General features: G+C 42.1%; 1 long non-coding RNA gene and 1 other non-coding gene across 2 annotated transcripts; both read left to right on the top strand.

The window, feature by feature from the left end:
• Window positions 1–271: 271 nt before the first annotated feature.
• LOC106735483 (uncharacterized) lies at window positions 272–3,830 on the top strand. Its single transcript, XR_001370793.2, has 2 exons — window positions 272–662; window positions 3,719–3,830. It is a non-coding gene; the product is annotated as an uncharacterized LOC106735483 (long non-coding RNA).
• LOC114008881 (Z30 small nucleolar RNA) lies at window positions 3,485–3,581 on the top strand. Its single transcript, XR_003550371.1, has one exon. It is a non-coding gene; the product is annotated as a Z30 small nucleolar RNA (small nucleolar RNA).
• Window positions 3,831–5,624: the final 1,794 nt, after the last annotated feature.

Below are 5,624 nucleotides of genomic sequence, written 5' to 3'. Positions count from 1 at the left end.
GCAAACCATTCTGCCCGGAGGCCTGAGGGCGGGATATAAAGGAGAGAAAAGAATTGCCCCAGGCACAGGAAGCCAATCTCTTATAGAATAGAGAACGCCACGCAGACTCTAAAAGGCGACAGGACAAGCCTGTCCTCCATCCCGCCGCCCCACCCCTGAAGTTCTCCTCTGTCTTCTATTGGCTGCTCCCTGCATCAGCCCCGCCTCACGTCCGCTCATGTGACCGTCTGCTCGCCGTGGGATTGGCTGTCCGCAGAAAGCCGCGCTGGGCTGTGGGATTTGGGCCTGCGGCGAGGCACAGCGGGTGGAGAGAGACGGCGATGGGTGGTGTCCAGACCCTGCGAGCTCAGAGCTTGAGAGCTCGGCTGCAGTCTTTCTTCCCCGCGTGCGACAGGCCTCCGGAGCGGTCTGAGGCGTAGGAGCTTGGAAAGCGGGCTGCGATCTGTAGCCTGGGTGTTAGACGAGCCCTGGCCTTATTCACGTTGCCGCGCAAGGACAACTCAGTCTCCCGAAGTTAGTCCTTATTATTGTATAGGTGTGCGGATGAGGGTCTGCCGTGTGTAACCCTCGGCTGTCTGGCGCAGGGAGCTGCACAGAGCGCCACGCGGTAGAGCCTGGGAACATGAAGCTTGGTATGGTCCTTATCTACGCGAAGCGATGGGGTAAGTCGGCTTTATATTGTGCTGATGCTTTTATAATCTAGGAGCAAAAGGTTTAGTAGAGAGGGCTGTTAACTGACTGAAGGCAGTGTTGATTTATTGAACCTCTTTCCATGTCCCAGAGCAGTGGCCGCAAAGGCCCGTAAAAGACAGGCCTGGGTCTTCAGGAACTCTGAGATGGGGCTGGTGGGAAAAACCACGGAAAGCATAAACTAGTGAATAATTGGCATGTGATGGTGCTGTCGGCGTCAGAGGAGGGGTTGACTGAGGGAATTAGGGCTAATTAAAAGAAGGTGACATTTAAAGAAGCTTTGGAAGTGTAAGTAGGCGCTCTCCCTATTAAAAGGGGCGGGGAAAGCCCTTCACGTGGAGCATAGTGTCTGAAGCAGAAAATTAGGAAAATGCTGTGTGTGGCCATAGCACGTGGACTGTTTGCCAGGAGCTGAAGATGAAGCTGAGAGGTAGATAGAAGTTAGGCTTTTTAAAAAATCTTGATACTCAGGATGTCTGGATTATGATTATTATTATTTTGGAGAGGTTTTTGCTATAGGGCGGGTGCGCTGGCCAGAGAAACAGAGTTAAGTCACACCACCATGGGATGGCCACGCCGCAATCCCTTCTCCATTCTCTCTGGATCTTGGGCATAAATGCACACGCACCTGGCGTGAGTTTAAGCCACTGGGTCTGGGACTCGAACACGTGGTCGACTACATGGGAGTCCAGCAACATAGCCATTACATCAGCTGCTGGTCCCAGAATGTCTGGATCTTAAAATACAAAGTGAAATAGGTACTTTGCTAATTCTGAGACAGGACAAATACTTCCTGTTGCATTTATGGCGCAAGGTTTCATGTAAAATTTGGCATTTTGGAGGATCACAAACTGGAGAGAGGAGTGAAGTACAAGAAGGATTTCTACAGAAGGCAAGAAGGACTTTCTGGATGGAGGGCACAAAGTCAAATAGAGCAGATTTGGGGACTAAAGAATAGTCTGAGTTGGTAAGACTTTAAGGACCAGTTTTGAAACATCATGAATGCTAAGCAAAGTAGTTGGGATTATATTTCCTGGACCATGGAGAGCAATTGAATGCCTATGACAATCACACCTTCCTATTATTTTAAAGGAAGTGTTTATGTGATATTTAGAGTACATTGGATGGGAGAGAAACTGGAGGCAGGAGACCCCCCTGAGGACATGGGCTTTAAAGTCAGGCACTCATTTGTTCAGAGCTTGGCTCCCACAGGTTTCATGATTTTAGGCAGAGCTGTCTAAATTAAGCTGTCTCAGGCTGTTTCCTCACTTCTTTTTTAAAAAATTATATTATTTAATTTTATTTTTATTTGACCAGAAAGGGAGTGAAAGAGAGAAGGAAAGTGAGAAAGAAAGCCAAGTCCTGGACTTACACCACAGTCGGCTATGCGGGAGTCCAGTAACCTTAACCACCCTTAACCACCAAGCCACCTACCAGCCCCATGTTTCCTTATTTCTAATGTGGACCTATTCACCTGCAGAGCATGATGAGCTAAGGGGTCAAACAAGCATAGCCCTTGAGTAACAAGCACTTCATAAGTTAGTTTCCTTTCTATGGAGCTTAATTGAGTAGTGAACATAGACCCACAGCTGTCAATGTTTAATTGTGGAGTATCAGTCAATTGACATTTTTAGATAGCCAAAAGGAATATAGAGTAGCTCCAGAATTGTTATTTACATACTGACAGTACCATGTAGATCTGGAGAGGGTGATTTTGTGATCCTTATACTTTTCTGTGTCAGCAATAGTATACGCCAGAAGGTGTTATTTGGAATAAATGAAACGTAGTCAAGCTTTCTCTTGCACAGATTCATCATCCAGGTTGTGAATTACCCAAACTTCCCTTGCTTCTTTTATTTTGCTTATGCCCTCCCTGATTAGTAAATCTGAGGGTAGGACCCTGGAGAAAAATGAAACTAAACCTTTTATTTAGCTGGTAGTGGAAAAAATGTGAATCTGTTCATCACACCTCAGTTCTCTATCCAGCTCTGTTAATTTGCTATGGACCTTTGGGAAATTGTAGCCTCTCTGGGTCTTGGACTCTGAAAATAGAAGATCCTGGTATAAAAAGTTTATGACTATACTTTTTTATCTCTTTTGGCAATGGAAGTATAAGTCAAGGAATTTACTAGAAAATCTTTTCCAAAGCTTTTGTTTTCAAACTAAGCCATAGTCACTTCATGAATGTCCCTGAGATTTTATAATGTATGGAAGTTTTTGAATGGTAAATGCTTCTCCACTGTCCTCTGTGCTTCAAAAACAAACAAGTTTGTTTGTTTGTTCAAGTTTGCGTTTTTTCTTCTGCTATAGGACACATGTGTCTGCTAGAGAGAGAGAGAGAGATCTCCACTGTCCTCTGTGCTTCAAAAACAAACAAGTTTGTTTGTTTGTTCAAGTTTGCGTTTTTTCTTCTGCTATAGTCTGCTAGAGAGAGAGAGAGAGAGAGAGAGAGAGAGAGAGAGAAATCAGTCCCTTCTCCACACTCCTCTTGGGATTCTGGGAATGCACATATGCACCATGTTTTTCCAGTCTCCAGTTCTGGACTCAAGCCATGCAATCAGCCATGTAGGATCCAACTGTGCCACCTGTTGGCCCCCAAGTTTGCATCTTTATAAAGCAGAGTTGTTTAAAGCAAAGCATCATGGAAGATAACATAATTGATTGCAACCTCATGGTTGACATTCATCTGAAAAGAAGCCTTTATTTTTTTTCCATAGGTAAGCCTAAGTTTTTTCGAATGTGAAAATAGGGTGTTGGGCTGCTCTTAGGCCATACAAGAATGTGGAATGCAATGATGCAATGATGAGTGAAGTATAGTCTGACCTGGTATTGCCATTGCTTCGATGTTGGCTTTGACCAGGGTGTGATCCCTTAATCTTCTCTCTGAGCTGATTCTGGTTGTAGTCTTACCACACAGGTGTGTTCTAACCTGTTTGGACACTGGTTTTATTATGTGTAAGAGTGGTTTTTTTAAATATATATTCTTTTGAATTACTGATACTTTCTTTGCCTTTTCCTTCCTTCTTAGGTTGAAGAATCTGGCTTTGAAATCTTCATGGAGGAATATGTCATTTCAATCCTGAATCTGGTTCAATTCCCTTATTGATTTATTACTGTATTAAAAAATGTTTTAACCATGGTATTTGTTTTGATAAACCTTTGAGGTTTTATAAGAACTTTTTTTTGAGAGAGTTTTATTGCTATAGGGCGTGTGTGCTCACCAGAGAGAGAAAGAGACAGAAAGCGAGAAATCACCTCCCCAGGCGGGTGGCCATGCCACAATCCTTTCTCCTCCATTCTCCTTTTGGAATTTTGGACATGCATGTGCACACACCTGGCATGAGTTTTAAGCTACTGGGTCTGGGACTCAAACTGCAGTATACTACATGGGAGTCCAGCCATGTAACCATTATGCCATCTGCTGGTCCTAGTTTTAGGAGAACTTTTAAAATATCTATTGTACCCTTCTTATGATATATAAAGTTTCAAGATTTAAAAATCCACAGGATATTCCATTTCAAAATTTAGCTTTATTATTTTTTGACTACCAAAAAATGTGATTGGGGTCGCTAAAATTAATTACAGATTTGAAGACACATACCTCAGTAGAGGCGCTTATAAATTATTTTCATCTACACTCTACTATAAATGATTTTTCTCCCATGTTTTTACCAGCCTGCCAATCCAATGACATAACTTTTCCTACATGGGCAACTTAAGTGTTTCTGTATTTCTCATACAAGGTATTCACATGAGGCTGAATTTTTGCTGTCAGAGCAGAGTTTTTGATCCAACTGTCGGATTAGGGCAAAAAAAAAAAAAAAAAAAAGCCAATGGTGGCCTAAATGAACATTTATTTTGAACACTTCAAGTAATCTTTTAAGTGTCCACATAATCATGACAACATGGAAAGTTCTTTGTCAGAAATATTTATTTCAAAAATTTACTTAAGTATTTCATAGAAATTTTAGTAATAACCAAAATAATTGATGTCAGTTTAGCAAACTTAACAGCAAGCAGAAAGAACTTACTAAAAGACCTTTTCTTTAAACATCAGTATTTTACTTCACCTCTTTATTGCTTATTAGCTGTTTTCACACTGAAATCTTCAGACTACTCTCTATATAAACACTCAAGCCCTACTTTCCTTTAACCAACTCTTCCAAGAATGATATGTATGGCTCATAAAGGAATCTTTGAACATTGATAAACTACACCAGATGTCACTTAACAAATGGGTCACAGTATTTGGAAGGAGCTACTGTGTTTTTGAAGTGTCTCTAAGTATTTCTATAAAGGAGTAGGGCCACATTTCATACTGTTTGCAACCTGATAAAACCTCCACCTCACAGGCAAATTACTTATTTCTTAGGTTATTGCCAGAGGGAACATGTGCTTACCAGAGAGAGAGAGAGAAAGTGAGAAATCAACCCCCAGTGGGGAATGGCTACGCTGTAATCCCTTCTCCATTCTTCTCTCAGGATGTTGGGCATGCACACATATACACCTAGCATGACTTTCAAGCTGCCTGGTCCAGGGTTTGAACCATGATCAGCCATGTGGGAGTCCAGCACCTTAACCACCATGCCACCTGCTGGCCCCAGTGTTTTCTAAAGAGAGTGCCTGTTTCCCCCTCACCACCCACATTATGAGGTCTAACCTGCATTTTTTTCCTGGGAGTTTCTATACCTCACATTCTTTAAGGAACAGATAGAGAATGTCCCATATTTATTATCCTCTTATATCCTCCTCCTCTACAGTGGTCCTCACATCCTGTCAGTTCTAATTGTCCTACTCTAACCAGGTTGGTCAACTATCAGTAGGGGTTTACAGAGGAGGCCAAAAGGTTAGGATCAAATGGTTATATCTTTTTAAAGAAATCCATGTAGTTGTTTAAAGTTCATATACTTATGAGTTAATTCTGAGAAGTATCA

This window comes from Tupaia chinensis, unplaced genomic scaffold (assembly GCF_000334495.1).
Source record: "Tupaia chinensis unplaced genomic scaffold, TupChi_1.0 Scaffold000407_4, whole genome shotgun sequence".
Taxonomy (NCBI): Eukaryota; Metazoa; Chordata; class Mammalia; order Scandentia; family Tupaiidae; genus Tupaia; species Tupaia belangeri.
Note: the sequence above shows the minus strand (reverse complement) of the source record. Positions and strands in the feature narration are given on the sequence as shown.